Source organism: Calliopsis andreniformis, chromosome 6 (genome assembly GCF_051401765.1).
Source record: "Calliopsis andreniformis isolate RMS-2024a chromosome 6, iyCalAndr_principal, whole genome shotgun sequence".
Classification (NCBI taxonomy): Eukaryota; Metazoa; Arthropoda; class Insecta; order Hymenoptera; family Andrenidae; genus Calliopsis; species Calliopsis andreniformis.
Window position 1 is genome coordinate 19,712,003 of NC_135067.1, and position 17,340 is coordinate 19,729,342.

The 17,340-nt window shown below is 47.2% G+C and overlaps 1 protein-coding gene across 1 annotated transcript in view; it reads left to right on the plus strand.

Annotated features, from left to right (window-relative positions):
- Nucleotides 1-17,340, plus strand: part of Optix (optix) — a 40,271-nt gene that overhangs the window by 1,612 nt on the left and 21,319 nt on the right. The gene's annotated exons all lie outside the window — the stretch shown is intronic.

A 17,340-nucleotide genomic window follows, 5' to 3' on the forward strand; every position in this document is an offset into this window, starting at 1 on the left:
AAAAACTAACACAAGAGGAAATTTAACGGATTCCTATACGAGGGATCCATGGCTGCATAGACGTTTTTCAAGCAGCTTCGAGCAGACTAAAATAAAAGGAAGGAAAGTGATAATCCGCTCCACCCTCGATTAGTCACGACTGTTCGTCATTAAGGGGTCGTCGTTCGAGAGGCGATCGCCAGAAAAAGTAGGTGTCGTACCACCTGTCGTCCCGATTCCAAGCACCTCGATCTCAGGTAACGTCTGGTGGCGTATTGTTCAGCTATTTGTCGCTGGCGAATAGCGCCGGCAGTACTTTGGTTATAGCAGGGAAACTCGGAATGGGTTTTTCCCAGTGGCCCACGCCTCGAGGACCTCGGTGCCGCGACCCCAAATTTCCTTTTGATTTACGAGCCCTGGGAAAACCAAGTCCGATCGCTTCTAACTGTTCGGATTGCTCGCTTCCTCCGCGCCTCGAGCGTGTGATTCCGTGTGTGTTCCACGTGTGAGGGTAATTTTAAGGCACTAGGGTGCAGGGAGGTTCGTCAAACGTGGGCTGTATTGTGAAAAGGGTTTCGCTGAGGTTGCTAAGCTAATCTTGCGACACTGTCACAGTCGTCTAATTGAATTTCTGTTGTCGTTATTAAGTGGATATAATAATAGTATTTTTTAACTGAGGGGTTGAGTGACGAGCATTTTTGAAATGTTTCGGGGTTTTTAACAGGAAATGTCATTTTTAAGGGTCAGATGAATTATGTACGATGAGAAACGTGCTTGTCCCGCTGAAGGAACGTTTTGAAAAGCTTGAAATTTAAGCTGAGCATATTTCGGAGCAACATTTGTTCCGCGGTGATTTCACGCGGCAAACGACATCGAGGATTTTCGTTTTAAAGCTCGTAATTTCGCTCGTTAAGTCTCGTCCCGACCCAGATTCGCTTGTCGCGCGCGCACGCTCGGACATCTGTAATTATTGTGCTCCGAATGAAGTCATTAATAGTTATTACCTACGTCTATGCTGTAATTGATATATCGTTAACGGCCGTGGATCGTACGACCAGGCTGCTCTAATTGATCTTGATGAGGCCTCGCAACGGGAAAAAGATTACACGTTTCGGTCTTGCGTTGCTCCTTGCTCCACATCCAGATTGTTTATTTGCGTCAAACCGACGTAATAAATTCACGTTTCGATTGATATTCTTAGGCGTGTAATCGTTTTCAACGGAATTCATGTTTGCAAAATTGTTCATTTGCATTGATGCGAAAATAAATCAAACGCTAATACTTGAGCGCTCGACGTATTCCAAGTATGTATGCACACAGTAGCTTAGTCATAAAACGGTAATTAAATTAATCTCATAAAATATTGATAGTGATGGCTATAAAACCATGTAGCTTCGTGTTGATTACTACGATAAAACTAATAGAAAACAAGATAAGCAGGGAATACTTAGCATACCAGACTCTGTTATACAATGTTTGCCAGTGAGGAGCTGCCTTCTTGCAGTTCAAATACAACGTGATAGAAAAGACTATTAGCTTTCGATAGGTCTACCACTTTCTAGACAATCTTTTGGATGTTTAGTGAACTCTAGCTGCCAATGGGTAATTGAATGACACAGCGATTGCCACTTTCATCACTTGTCAATATTGCCAGCGCACGATATTTTTCTTCCAATCGCTTAGTAATGACCAAGTCAATTAATCATTCAAGTCTTGAACATACAAAAAAGATAGCATCTAGTAAATTCGATTTACTATTTTACTACTCCCGTACTATCAGCTTGAAAACAGTGAACAAAGAGACATTAGAAACGGCACTCTCGCCCAGTCAAATAGAAGAAGAGCACAGTGGAAGAAGAGATCAACGATTCGCAAAGAAATTCGAGATACGCGAATGACCAATTCTCTCGACATTTCCGCCGATACAGGCGCTGTGTATTCTAGTCAGGTTATCCAACAATGGCCGTGCCGTACCTATCGTTACCCGGCGTAACGACATTCCGTTTCTGGCCTCGAGCCACATTTTCCTGCACGTAATCCTGCGAATCCCCGGACGAATCCACCTCCTCCACCTCCTCTTCTTCCCTTACGTACATCCTGCATCCTCGACACGGACCAAGAGACCCGCTCCGTTCTTTCAAAAATATCGATTCGCGGATCGAGCACGACGTCCGCGCAATATGCGATGCCATTGTTACCCCTTGGTCCTTGTCTTTATTTTCCTGTGCATCTGCACTCTTTCACAGGAATCTGGGACGGGGAAATCGTTTGCAAGTATCACAATTATTTTACAGTTGGTTGAGGAATACTTCAAAGACCAGATCTCATGAAATTTAGATATTTAAAATTTTGTTTTGTCAGGATGTAATAGGATCCTCAGAACTCCAACCCCTCAGTTAAGACTAAAAGCTAAAAAATTCTTCTCCCAAATTCTTGGAGTCTTTCACAAAATCCACATTTCCCAAAAACATCTAGAAATCGAGGAAATCTCTATCTTCATCTATCCATAGAATATCGCGAAGATGAAATTCTATTCGAGATGCACTTTCAGCATCCGCGCTGGGGTAATATGGGAGTCTCTCAGTTCCACGGCGTAGTCGTCATTTCGCTCGGGGTGGGTTAGGTAGACACGTAGACAGGATACAGTGCCCGCCCCGAGGATCCTGCGAGGTCCTTTCAGGAACGTCGATCCGCATACTGGCAGCCTCGCGGTATATTTTCGCGGTCCAGCGAGCGAGTTATTCAATATGCTCAACCCCGAAAGCCCCGGAGCAATCTCCGTGCTCGCACGTACTTCCATACACCTATCCACTGTGATGCTCGTGTCAGTGTGCGTCCCTATTCGAGTGTGTGCATCGAGGAACGATTACATCCGTGTGCTCTTCTACGCGGCGGAGCTACATGTATATTACGAGGACGAGCCTGGGACACGTTTTGCCTGCTGCTACTCCGCTACACGAGCGCAATCGGTCACGTTCTACATCGCGCTGCATTGCGGATCGTCAAGCTCGCTCTTTGCGCGAATTGACGTCTACGTTGAGCTCTAGATATCAACTATCCTCTGTGTACACCCATGTCTGCGTACAGTTGTACTTGTTCCCATGCAACTACGAGAGAGGGCAGAAGTTCTGATTTTCTGTTTGAGACACTATTGCAGGTATAAAGTGAGGAGGTCAGGGTAATTGAGAACAGTCTTCCGTAAAAGCGTAAAGGTCAAGTTTCGACTTGAGCGCTGCAGGATATCGCTGATAGCAAAGTTTCTACTGCACCATCGCGCCACTGGATTCCCTACTCGTGTACAAACCTGTTTCTAACTCGAATACAAATTTCCAAGCGTGTTACATCGAAGGAGAGACGTAGCTTGCAGAAGCGTGGCAAGGCTTTCTAGAGGGAGGCGGAAAGGAGGGTTGGGATAACCACCTCAACAACCCTCCGAGCCTCGGCGGCTTTTCGGGGTGGGGTGGCTTAGCCTGAGCGTGTTTCACCTCTCCTCTTTTGCCGTTGCCTTCGCTTCTGAAGTTACCAGATTTTGATAAAGTCCCCGGTGTATTAGAGACCCGCGCTGTTTGCGTTTCCACGCGGATCCTGTCTGGCTGCCACCTCGTTCACTCCACCCCTCGACTCGAGCTCCGTTCCATCAGGATCTGGGCTGCCAGTTCCTTCCTTCCTCCCTTTCTTTGTGACGAATTCTCGTCTCTGCTCCTTTTTCTTTGTCGCGACGAGTGACATGATTTGCCAGGGGTGAAGAAATCCTCGTCGCTCCTCCCCCGTGTATATTCGTCAGGAGAATAATTATTTTCGATGTCGGATTCTTCCACTTTCACGCCGTTTCCGTGAAATTCAGAGTCGGACTGTCAGAGCTAGATGACGACGTCTTCAAGCCCATAGACCCTGAGACTCCATGAACGTACGGGAATTCCACTTTAATTTTCAATAAGCGACGCTGGGAGACTCCGCAGGATTTACGGCCGCTTCCTCGAGCAAGAGCTCTTAGCGCTAATCACGATCGCGAGAATACCTCTGGGCCCGCGCAATTATGACAGAGTGTCAGTCAGAGTCGCCTCCGTTATCTTGATGACCCCGAACGACAGAGGGGCGAGACGCGAATGTCATCGAGCTGTGCAATCTCTCACTATGGAAAAGTCTCTACGCACAGACAGCTGTACGACGTGAAAGAGAGAACTTTCGCTAGACTGTGTTCAATTTATGTTTCTACTCAAAGTAATACTCAACCTAGTCTCGAAAATATCGAAAGATCTATGGAGCATTTACATCTCTGCCAGAGCCTACCGTCAACTCTTCAAGCCTCTCTAAAATCCCCATAATTACAACGTAAATTTTCCCCTTCAACTATGTATTCAATCTTAAACGCCATTTCTCGACGGAAACACTTACTCTGCACCCATGACGAATCTCTCAATTTTCCTGCCGCGTCAGAGGGCCGATCAGAAAACCGTCGGCCATCGAAACCAGCGGTCGCTCATGGCCGCGGGAATTAACGACGATAATGACCAAAGCGGCAGAAGCACGCGATTTGCAAGAGGAGCCGAAAAGCCGCGCGGCGGCATCGCGCTCACCGTGGCAAAAACCGGGAGAGACAAAGGCAATGATTAATTCCACGTTGGATGTCCAGGATCATTAGCGGCAGACTGCCATGACACCTGCTCGCACGAGCCCTTCGTGATAGATTACCCAGGCGGTGGCGAGCGAGAGAGGGAGAGAGCGAGAGATGGAGAGAGAGGGAGGATCGCGGTGGCCGGGATCGTCCATGGCGGTTACTAATGATTCCGTATTTCGACATTCTGAGCGATATTCAGGAAGCCATGAAAAAGAAGCCCGGGTATTACCTGCACTCTCTCGGGGTGGCCACGGAATTCGCGTGACAGCTTTTTGTCAAAGCCTGTCACGATGTAACGTGATTGATGGTGGCGATGGTGGTGATCTGTGGTGGTGGTGGTATGGTTGAATCACGGGAATTCGTGTTCGCAGAGGCACAGGACACCGTAGGAAAAACGGTGAATTAATAAGAGCAGAAACGGCCCTGTTATAATTAAATTGACAGCCGAGACGCGGTCGCATCAGCGGTTAATTGTCACGGTTCGTTCCCTTGACAGGACTCGTTAAAGATTCACGCCGATCGTTTTCGTCTTTTGAGTCGAAACTTTTCTTCAAACAATTTTCTTGTAAGTGTTTTGAGTATGCTGTTATCTGGGTCAGAAACTCCTTTAGATTACTTAAAAAGGAGAGGTATTACTATCTGGAGATTGCTGGGATTCAATTTAAATTATCTTGTATCATACATTCGCTTAAATATTCAAATATTCAAATATTCAAATATTCAAATATTCAAATATTCAAATATTCAAATATTCAAATATTCAAATATTCAAATATTCAAATATTCAAACATTTAAATATTCAAATTTTCGAGTTTTCTAACTATTCAAAATTTTTGCATTTGAGTCGTATTCTGAACTCTAATTTCTGGCACAGATTCTCCATAACTATACCAGAATACCACTGTACATTCTTTAGCTTTTGATACCTTCAGGTTCAAGCCTCACCTACTTCCAATATTACTCCAATCCTACATAAATCTTACTTCTACCCAATACAAGACTCCCAACCAAACTCCATTAAACTAGCAAACCACCTTCATATACTTCTACTATTTTCCCTCAATTCTCCACACCTTTCTATACTGACCCCAGCATCCAACCTTTCACCCCCAGAGTTATCTAGGTCCAAAGACATATTGCCACATAATTGGTCGCACTGAAAGAAAGGGCAAGAAATACTGTAGACGGGTAATTGACGTGTCGGTGTTGTCGTTGTCACTTGTTTCCGTGACGGTCGCTTTTTGTTTCGCCCGACGAGAAAGAGATCAGCGCCTGGTGACTGTTTTCACGCCATCGCCATGGGGGTTCCCCTCGTCCAGGGTGAACATAGAATCGTGGGGGCGCGAGTGTGTGCCCAGGAGGGCAGCAGGGGCAGAAATATTAGGGTGAGATATTGGACCGCAAGCTGCTAATTCGTACGGTGATATCGATTCGGACACGGAATCGTTCGGTGATGTGCATCCGGCAATTTCTCGCGTTCCGTGCTCGAAATCCCCTTTTCGTTCTACTATCCTGCGGTTAATATCTCTGCTAATGTCCCAGCGCCTTTGTGCTTCCTTGAAACGAGCCCTGAAACGACTCCTTGATCCACCATCTCGTCTCGTGACTGACACCTATACTGACCCAATATTCTCGTTCTCTAAGAAGGTAAAATAGTGATTTTACAGCGATACTCCACTAGGTTCGCGTGCGTCTATGATATCAGAGAGCCTCCAGATGCACCAGAAGAGTCTTCTCCCACGTATCCATGACACGATCGATGACGACGAAAATAGTCCCAAATCATCAACCGGTTCGCGATATAAATAATTCGTTCGCGTGACGGTTTAATCGCCAGGCTAATATTAAACCGCGAATGGGCTCCGCGTGGCCTAACGCGTTGTCATTTATGGAAGGGTTAACTCTACTTGAACCTGTTTCGTTAATGGACTCGATCGGCCTTCGATGCCTCATCGTAGGTACTATTTGCAAATACTTCTTCATTGCTGCGACATTTCTTCCGCTACTTCCACGCTCCCAAATCACTATACTCTCGAGGCAAGCTTCCCACGCCCACTAAGTGAAACTAATTCAATTACTCCCGTTCTCCCATTGCGTTTTAAACGAAGGACTCGACCGACAAGCGAGCAGCGACTGGTTCACCGTGCACAGGGGGCGACCATTGTCTCAGCTGCTCCATCCATCTGACAGACAGATCGGTGCTCGTGATCGCTCACGCCTTCGATCGGTCGCGTTTCCACGCCAGGACGATGATGATCGCGCGCGACCTGATCGACTCATCCAACAGCAACCGTACACAGGGCTCCTTCCAGCTTCTTTGTTTTGCTGCGCGAACAAATGACCGACGGGTTCACGGAGGGCGTGCTCTCCCTCCGCGAGAGGGATCATCGATCGTCACTGATCGTTAGCCGTAGAGACACCGTAATTGCCGCTCATTAGGGGGCTAAAGGAGCGTATTATGCGCGCTGAAAGGAAGGAACGTCCAGGCGGATTGCCGAGGAGCTATACGAAGAGAGAGAGGTGGAGGAGGAAGACGTTGCGAGGCGAACAGAAAGACTTTGGGGAGTTAAAAAAGGAGGAAGAGAGCCAGGAGAGATTCGAACGAGAGGGAGGGCCCGTGGAAGGCGTTGAAAAGAGTACTCGAGGTACGTGAAGGGGCTCATGAGGTAACCGATACCCTCTCTCCCGACACCGCTTTGTTCCCGGATCTGGAAATGAAATATAGCGAGGAAACGCGATGGAACCTCCCTTCCTACAGAGTCCACGCTGCCACTCGCTTGCTCAGCTCCACCTTTCTGGCTTACTGCGCGAATTTAGGACAGAGTAATGTGTTTGGGACATGTGGATATAAGGAGCATCGAGAAGAAGGGAGAACGCACACATTTTAATTGCAGGATTCGTGAAAGGATTGATGTAGCCTTTGGTTCTTCTTATGGTAGTGGGAGAATAACTAAGGATTAATATTATATTTGTTATAATAACAAAATTGAACAGACCAATATCCACGTAAACTAGAGCTACGATTCAGCACCCCAGAAAACTGAAATTTCCTCAAAAAGATAGAATTTATCATCTAAATGCAACTACTAGCTCTAAAAGTGCCTAATACCCTCAGATCCCGTGCTGAATAATATATTCTCGGGCGAAGAGTGCTCTAGACTGTGAATGAGTCGCGCGAAGGGGTTCAGTAATCCACTTTTAGTTCCTCTCAGACGGCGGAAACGAAATATAAAATTCACGGTGAATCGAATTCAGAAACGAAAGGTCGTTCAGCCGATCACACAGTTCGTCGGGTTCGCTCGTCCCCCTTCGTCTCCGGCAGCCTCACCTTCCGTATTCTTCGCGATCCAGTTGGCTGCTCCTGAGCAGGTGTCGAAGAACGCGTAACGAGCAATGAATCACCGTGGCGGTATCGCATGATATTAAGTAATCCCGAGAAGGGTGGCGACGCACGAGGATACCTCGTGTTGGCTGACCTCAAGCCAACCGATCCGCTGAAACGAGCTTCGATCACCTGACACTGCTCATTACACGTGTCTCGCAACAACGTTGGGATAATTGAGGATATCGAGACCCCAGAGGGTTAAAGATCTTGGTAAAATATTTCTTCTTTGTGGTATACAGTGCACGCTTAATTTCTAGTAGAATTGTTACACCTGAATTTCAATGACCGAGCCTCACTGGTTATCTCGAGGGTCAGAATAGCCCAAATCTATTTGAAACCAAACCTATTTAAGCTGAAGCCTTTTTCTAGAATCTAGAACAAAATCTAGATTTGACAGATCCCAGACAATTTCCTGGATAGTATTTCTTTGACAAGCACCGAGAAACCAAGGAACATCAGACGAGTAAGAATCGAATGGAGGGTATTGCGCTAATCAGTCGAGCTGCAAATCAATTAACGTCACCGGCAGTTACGAAGTCGGTCGTCCAACTAAGAAACTTCCGCCCCGCGAGATCACAGCTCCTTCGACTCTCCAGACAAACGTAACCCCCTGATTTTCTCCACCTTCGAACTCTCTATTACCGTAACGATCCAGCAGAAGTGGTTCTTAGAACAGAGTAAAAAGAGCATCTTTGACAGTCAGAGGACCTTCGTACGCAGCCACTACCACCTGTGATATAGAGTTCCAGCGGTCCGTGATCAGGGTGTCCGATTACCTGGTTCGAGCAACCTACCTACGTTGCCCTCCAAGGACTACCTTGTATAGACGAGCCTCTTCTCGCGCTCAGTCTCTCTTCTTTCCTCTGGCCGCGGGAGAGTTCGGGGGTGTATCGAATGTCCTGCCATCGTGCGGTCTCGTCTATGGTGTCCGGCTACCCCTCGCTCGTTTCACGGTTAATTAAGCGGCTGACAATCTGACCACGAGACGGTTAGCGGCCAGGGGGGCCCGCGATCTTCAGGAACTCGTAAACAGAAGGAATTCCTCGAGCATGAATGAAGACGAGAGGAAGAAGACAGCGGCTCTGCCAGGGGAGAGGGCCAGAGGAGGACCAGAGGTGGGCCAGAGGTGGGGTGGGGCCAGACGAGGTCCACGCAAGATATCGATCATCCCTGATTACCCGAACAGCCCACCTCGGCGGGGACCAGTCCACGGATCTCGGCGGCAGTGTTTTCAGAACTTTCTACCGAATACGATTCTCGTCGTGCGTCTCGTCCACCTTCGCGGCTGGATCAGCGCAGCCTATAAAGGACCGACGACTTTGGTTACCGGAGATCGGATAGATCGATGAACTCTTCGTGGACCTGAGGACGGTTTTTCGAAATATCGTCGCGGTAGAGTGGCTCGCGAGGATAGGTTTACGGGAATCGATGCGTCCCCGTGGTTACTCGCCTTTGTGGGCTTAGGAAAACTGATGATTGACTCGGTGATTTGAAATTCAAGCCAAGTGGAATGCCTTTCGATGAGGACTAGTCTTTTTACTGTGACTACTTGAACTCTGGGACTTTCTAATTTATAGTTAGGCAAGTGTCGATACAGAAAATGACTCTTCGGAGTTAATATGGTGATACAGGCTTTAATGAAGCCTTCTCGCATCAGAGCTAAAGTGGGGCACGACAAATCTTCCTAGTTTTCGAGTCCCCAGCACAAATTCTATAAGTTATAATGGCCTTTCCATGTCTAATTTTCGAAATTTTATTATTAAAATATTCCTCCAGATCTACTCTCATTTGTATTGTACTCCTAACTATGCTACATTATAATTTTCCGGTAAAAAATGATTTCCTCAAGATTTTGTCGCTCCCCACTCTAACAATGCAGAGTTAAACGAACATTGCCTCGCTTACCTCGTATCCAGAACGAAGCAGGACGCATTTCACCGTTCCACCAGTTCGTCGAAGTGGATCGTGGAGAAACGAGAGCGGATTATATCGTCGGAGGTGTATCGAAGGCATCGTCTCTCGTTTCTTGGCCCCACGGCTGATAGTTACACCAGGAGGCGGCCCCGGGTACCTGCCAACAAACGACCAGCAGATGATTTAGCACATATTCCCAGCGAGAGAGAGCCTCGTTCGCGTCCCGATCGCCTTTTACGTGTACCGCTTCCTCGGCCGAGGCCGTGATTGTTTTATAATTAAGCCGTTACTGGGATAAGGCACGCGGACGCGCGGGAGGCGGCGGTGATTAATTGTTTTCGAATTGAAAACCTATCGCGGTGCCGTCTTAATTTCATCGTACTCGGATAGACTACGAGACCTGGAACTTATAGTCGTAATTACGCGCTGCCCCTTCCTCGTCCGCGTTCAAAAACTAATGGCTGACAAACGCTGTGGGGAAACCAACTGTGGCTCTGCTGTTGTGCTTCGCTGATGTAATTCTCTGTTTCCCCTCGCTGAAACTTGTAGTACTTGGGACTATTTTGTTTAGGTGCTGTTGTAAACTCTGTTTTATGTAGGGTGGGTCTAGAGTGGTGTTATGGATTAGTAGCTTGTATTTCATGTTCTCCAAATTCCATATCACTTACCACCAATTGCTACAATTGTTTAAAATCGACTAAAAAGGAGGCTCATGGAATTCTGTCACCCTCCAGAAAAATTTGTGATATATCTAGCAACACCGCGACTCGAGCCTCCTTTCCCCCGTTTCGAAAGTTCCTTTCGTTCACCCCTCGATGGAACACGACAGCGACAGTCTCTTTCTCCCGGTCCCTCTCCGCGTCGCTGGAAAATTCGGCGAGTCTCGAAAGCGCGGCACATTAAACGGAGCAAATAGACGGTGCCGTGCGGCAAAAGGGTGCCGACTGAAAGGCAAACAGTTTAGCTGGAAACAATTGACTGCAGATTGAAGAGAGAGAACGTCGGGGGGAGGGTGGCGTAGAGACATCTGACGATCGATGCACGCGTCGCTGCCACGAGAGAGCGAAGTTACATCTGTCCGACGATGAAAATAGATTTTGAGAGCCGTGGCCTGGCTCCGGGGGGTCCGCGGCGCTCTGTGGGGAGGGGGTTGTTAAAACACTCGTTTCCAGACCAGGAATTCGTGTTTCTCGTCACAATGCTACACGGCGCTTTGATCGACCGTACTGCTGGCCAGACCACCGACCGTCAGAGGTCGTTCGTTTTGTAACGTTTCGCAAATTGAAAAAATTATCGACGGTATTATCCAAGTGTGGTCGACGAGGCGTGAGGGGGCGGGGCGTCGAGCGCGATTTCCCTGCGCGCACGCGTGCATATTTTATATCCGACGAGTTTATTCATATTTAATGGCCCCGTGTTCTTTCCAGCGGCCGAGGACAATAGGCGAGAAAAACTGTTGTCGAATCGACTGGTCGACGTGTTTCCCCTGTTGTTCCCTCTCGAACGTTCTCGCGTTATCTCGACTTTAACCGAGTTCCACGGGAATTGCGCGATTCAAGGGGAGAACGCGAGCAGCCCGAAAGGAGCACAATAGAATCGTACGATTTCGTGGAAAGATTCGCGAGAGGCGAGGACAATAGCTCATCGATAAGGAACGGTATCAAAAAATCGCCGAGTCGAAGGGGGCGGGGGTGGAGAGCAACCCCGTGTGTTTTGTCTCGTCCGACCCTTTTAACGTCACTTAAAACAAAACACTGTATCGATTTGACCGGGTCTCCCCTTGGCGAACGCACTCGACGAGCGCCCAGGGGGACGTTCGATGCGCCGAAGACAAGTGACACTCGATTCGACGGTGGTCCTCGCCGAGTGTGTTTTGTTTTTCTCCTTTTCACACTTCACCGTGCCGCTTTGCCCTTCCTTTTCACTCGCCCCCATCGGGCAACCGAGAAGGGCGGACAAAGAGCGCGTCGAATGGAGACCCAAAGCTCCTCGCGGTCCCAGCGCGGCCACCTAAATCGACCGAAGCTTCCACTTGGAACCTATATTCCAAGGAAAATTAATAACCCATGTACTGTGCAACGAGCTAAATAGTTCCCCTTCGATATAATCTCGCGAATGGACGAGGAAGTCGTGTAAAATACAGAATAATCTGTCGCGATAAAATAAGCCGCTGCGAAATGATTACGTTACCATGTAGAATTATAGGATGTCGTTGGCTAGGTCGATGAATCTTTAATCCTCTTTAGCGCGGCCACGCATCGAGCGAAGAGCGCTTCGAAATCGAACGGTAATCGGGCGTGAAACGCCTAGACAGAGAGACTCTGAAGCGAGAGTGAGGAACAGGAAAGGTGGCGAAGGGCAAGGGGGTGGTTCTCGTAAAATTTCGTGGCGAGGAGCCGACGGCGAGCGGGCCGATAAGTTCGACGATTACGGTGTGCAAAGCACACAATAGCCCCGTGGAATCGCGGGTCGAGCGACCCACACGACATGTACATTAAATAATACGTCTTCATTACGCGTCGATCGTACAGCTCGCGTGGCATAAAAGAGCTTCGACCGGGTACAGCCCACCAGGACGACTTTTTCCGTCGTTTCAACCCCGCGTGTACTTTTTCTACGATATGCGCTGGTGCTGCTGTTGCCAGCCAGCTCGCAAGAAAATTGAATGTCGACGTCGATTCCCTTGTTTCGCTTTTTCTTTCGCCTCCCCCAACCCCTTCGCTCGACTCCAGCTCCTCGTCCGCTCCTATTATAAAGTATAATACCGGACTCGGTGTTTCCCAGATTATCGTCGCCCTGCTACGACGCGATACCCTACGCCTCGCGTGTCAATTAGACACGGTATATGAGGTTACAAAGTATGCCAGGTCTTTGCACCGCGTGCACCAGCCCCGCCGCGCCACCGCGTCGTTTCCGATCGCTGGGCAAAGTCGACAGGACGAGCCGATCTGCATTTGGGGACGAGCCACCGACTGGCTACCAGACGCGTTTCGCGTACGCTGGTCAGTTCGAATTTCCGCGATAAAAATCGAGCCGCTCGATGGCCGCGATACTCTTCGCTGAGAAACGTTTCGGGGCTTTTGAAATAGGTCAGCGAGTGGCTGATGGTATTGTGCACTTGTTATACAAAGGGTGTCGGAGAACCGGTGGCCTTTCTATATGGAAAAATAAGCCGAAAATATGGGAGAAGATTTTGGGAAAGTTTAGCTGCGAGTACGTCAAGAGGGAAACTTGACTTCAGGCGCTTCTAGTTTACAGTAGATAAGTAGAGTCAATGGTCAGACCAGTTGATTTACAGTGAAAGTGTACATATATTCTGCACTATTGTTTGCTCAAAAGTAAAACCATAGATTCTGACATCTTATATTTTTTCCTTTCCTCTCTTGTAAAGTACCCTAGGATTTCATTATCTTCTTTCACATATAACACAATCCAAATTCTACTAATGAGTCACAAGATTACCCACACCTAGTATAGTCTTTACTATACCTGAGTACGTACATATTTCTCACTCTAAGATTCCTTAAAGCAACCACTCGTTGAAAATAGCATGAATCAAGTAGGAATAAGTAGACAGATCTCTTTCCCTCGAACCTTTCAACTGGAGTAACAATAAATCTCGCGGATCTAGTAGAATCTGAATTCGTGTCACTGATTGCACGCTCGTGACCGATTAGCAGTGGCCAAGTCTCTAGAGGCAACAATTACACAGTTTTAGAACCGCGGCTCGTTCCTTCTTCATCTCGCCGATCGAGGCGATTAACCCTCCCGTCATTTATCTTGACCCGTTCCAGGCAAAAAGACCACCGGACGCGGCTGTGATGTATATCGCGATGCAATGGTGTCGTTAGGAGGATCAACGCCACGAGGATTATCAGCGTGGCTCTAGAACGTCGAATCTTCGCGCGCAGCCTGCTCGAAAGTGAAAATATTTTGCACTCGCGGGCCCAACGCGAGGAAAAAGGTTGATTAAAGGACAGTAATTTATGCGCTGACGTAAATAATCGCAAGAGACGAGTGTTTGGCTGAAAAGTAATAACGCGAATATTTACGCGCGACTTTTATAGCTTTCGTTCTTTTTCTTCCACCGTGTCTCGGCGTAAACTTCCGTTTACGATGCATTTTGGGGTCACAAGTCGTGCAAAGTGTCTCTAATGGGTCTGCAAGTGGCGCGTGAAGGGGATTTGTGTCTCGAGGTTAGGTTAGTCGGTGATCTAAATGTATGAAGAGGTATTATTAATTGATACATGATTAATATGACCTATGCATATTTATCATACACAGGCGGCGATTATGTGCTTTTCTTCTGCTTCCAGTGTTGCATAAATACTGCTATAAAAGGAAACAGGGTTTCTAGAGAATTGACAGAAGGTTGCTTCAGACAAAAATTCTACTATCTTCAAATTGTTAATCTCCAAACTAGTATCTATAGCTTCTAAAAGTCAACAAAGCCTACTATGCTCAGAATTTCTAAAATTGAAAATATTATGCCAAACATCAATGACTAGTACGTATACAGCGATTTCGCAACCAGTTCCTCTGGAAACAGCTGTTCGATCCACATGCCACAAGTTTCAACGCTCATTCAACAGAGCTCTGTTCGAACCCGCGTGAAAATCGTCGCTCGACTAATGGTCGCTTAAAAAATATATCTCACGAGCGAATGTCGGCTGTTATAAATGATGTCTCTTTTAAAAGAGACTCTCGACGTATCACTTTCAACGCGGTTCGAACCACGCTCGCCTTCCGCTAGCCCGGTGGCCGAGTCTAAAGCCTGATTCTTAAAAGGCAGTAAATCAAGCGTCTCGTCTTCCTTTTTATCCAGCAGGGCGGTGATTGTGCCATACATAAAATTACGATAAATTCGTCGGGTTTCTCGCGTTGTCGTGACCCGCGGCAGTGGATTGTTCTGAATCGAGACGCTAATATAACCCAGCAGCAGCATCTCCGTGGGTGGTGCCACCAATTGTCAACCGAAATGGATCCACGCGGAGCCAGATCCCAATTGAATAGTAATCCATGTCAAGATAAACTACATTTAATGAAGAAAATACTCAAGGGTGAATAGTATCCAGCTATTAGACAGCGATTCGCGTTGAACAGTTTCGCGAAAGGCAATCGCGCGTTAGGGAATTGACCAGTCACGGGTGACTAGAAAAAAAGTCGGCGAATATCGTCAGGTCGGTAAAATGATCAGGCTTCTAATTACACAGATGATATCTGCAATTTATATCCCACTAGAGTAGCGCGGGAACGCGATAGGAACAGACCGGATTATAATTTCGTAGCGAAACTAGTTTGATTAATGTTCCGCCGATCGTCGACAGCTCTAAACGGCGTCCGCGACCGCGCGATATCTATTAAAACGCGATTGGAATTACGCGCCATTAATTAACCGACTCGCTGAACCTTTGCGTCGGGCTGATTTTTATCTCTGCGCCGATAAGTTGTCGTAATAGACACGGGCATTGTGTAACGTGGCTCGAAGCTGAGGCTGGTTCGATCGATCAATAGGACGATGGGAGTCCCGAGGATTCCTCGCTCCGCAGATCGTGTCCCGATGGGCGCGAGGAGCACCTGGAACGTTGATAAACGCGCGATTAGACGGAGGCACGCGTGAATCAAACGATGGCCCCTGTGTATCGAGGGTGGCGCGAGATGAACGTCGTTAGCCCCGACACAATGCTGTTTTGACGGTGTAACAAAAGACAGGCCGACCCGCGGCCAGACAAATGACCCACGATCCGAGAACAAATGACAGTGGCTGTCCAAACGTGAACGCGGCGCTTTTGTGAACGCGCCTCATTACCGGCTGCTCGAAATTTTTCATATCCACACGGGCTGACGGGTCACGTTCTCGAAGAATTGATCGTCGCCCGTGCCTCGATACCGATTGCCTTTCCTTCTGATTCTCGGCGAGACGCTTTCCTGAATGGACCAACTCTGCTTGGGTTCTTTTTGAGAAAATATGTGGACGAATTTCGAGAGGGAATTTTGTGCAATTTTATACTTGTATTTTTAGATAGCTAGTGATCATGTATTAGAAGGTGCATGTTGCTTTTAAGTCACTAATTCTATAATCGTAATAAATAGAAATAAGTCCCTATTCAGGTTCTAATTCCTTAGCCGTGTACATGAAAATACAAATTTGCATAAACTTCTGCAGTCTAGTCATAATTTATGTGCACTCTGGTTGAAACTAGTCGTTCTCAATTTTAGTTACGTTACAAAGTAGGTTGTAGCAATCATTCAGCAGGTTATTTGTCTTTCTAATCCAATTGCGTCAGTTTTATAGAAAGAAATTATGATTTATGATATCAAGGCTCCTGCTTTAGAAACTGTCACTAAAGGTTATTTAAGCATATCTTGAGAGCTAAGAGAAGCAAGGCTCACAGAGGCTATTAGAATATTCTCTGAAGGCTCGATTAAGTCGAAGTCAGTGATACTCGAAAAGGAAACCTTTCCTGTCCAACAGTGACAGTATAGAAAGTGTAGAGTTATCAAAGAATAGCATCTGAAGGGCTACTCGTCCTCGACCATTCCCTTCTTCTCGCGACAAAGTCGCCACTGGGTATTTACATTTTTCCATCGAAAGTCTGTCGTTCTAGCTGTGAAATCTCAGCCGTATGTTGCAACTCGCGTAGACACGCGAGACGAAGCGCATACACCGTCAGCTCCCAGGGCAAATAAGCGTCAAATGAAGCGTGCTTAAAGATCAAACGAGCGAGCAAACACGAAACAAGTGACGGGGCGTTAACGTGTCCCCCGTTGTAAAAACATCGCGCCTCGCTACCGCGCGTGTAATGCCACGCTTTGCCTACGGGATTACCATTTGGACTAATCCCACCTCCGTCGTCGTACCTAGGTCCGTGAAGAAGCGCAAACATGACCGTGTAAAATGGAAAACAACCTAGGGAGGGTGAAGTAAGAGGATAGCTTTAATCCCCCCACTCTCGTACGAGGATTTCATGCAGTCGAAGTCGCAAAAGCGATAGAGTCCCTTCGAAAGGCAGAGTCAGCGCAGATGACGATCTCTTTTGGATATCGAGGATGGTGAAGTACATTTTTTTATGATATGTATAATTTTTATCCATTAACTTATATAGAGAGATTTACTGGACTTTCTATTTCTAAACTTCAGAGTGACTAGCACCTATCAATACCATTTTCTCATTTACAACCCTTAAGAAACTTAAGAGAACCTTCTTTCCACGCCTTCTGGGAATTAGAAAATCTCCAATCAGGGAAATAGAAAACCCTCCTCATCAGCAAGCCTACCTAAGTCCTCCAATTGGTACTAAAGAGTTACGCAAGGTTCATTTGCAAGAAATATCTATCTCAGGCCACAGAAAACTCGAGCGCAGGTAGTCATCCGAGATAGAGCGAAGTCCGAGGGAATTCGTGTTAATCGAATAGCGATCGGTCCGTGACGATCAGAGTAGC